The sequence below is a fragment of the Centruroides sculpturatus genome, unplaced genomic scaffold (genome assembly GCF_000671375.1).
Source record: "Centruroides sculpturatus isolate CEXI.00-Female unplaced genomic scaffold, Cexi_2.0 scaffold151, whole genome shotgun sequence".
In the NCBI taxonomy this organism is placed as follows: domain Eukaryota; kingdom Metazoa; phylum Arthropoda; class Arachnida; order Scorpiones; family Buthidae; genus Centruroides; species Centruroides sculpturatus.
Genome location: NW_019384363.1, coordinates 724,067 through 724,454, shown reverse-complemented (window position 1 = coordinate 724,454; position 388 = coordinate 724,067).

Below are 388 nucleotides of genomic sequence, written 5' to 3'. Positions count from 1 at the left end.
AATTTTCTGGAATGTTTACAATCATTCTATAATCGAACCAATATGCAATAACAAATTTGAATTTAAAATGGATCAAACATTTTTAATTAAAATCGAAATAGATAAAAATATTTATAACAATGTCTGAAATGTTATCAATTTAATACACCTAAGTACTCAATGAAGACTAAACGTAGTTGAAAACAAAAAATCGCATCTAAAATAGTACAGTAGAAGCCGTTCTTCCGGTTAAGCCTTAATGCTTAACCTCACCCCCCGCGGGGGTATTTCTAAAAATCCCTTCTTATTGTGCATTGCCATGGCGTACCCTACTAAAACGCAGATAAAAACAAAAAATTGCATCTAAAATAGTACAGTAGAAGCCGTTTTTCCGGTTAAGCCTTAATGC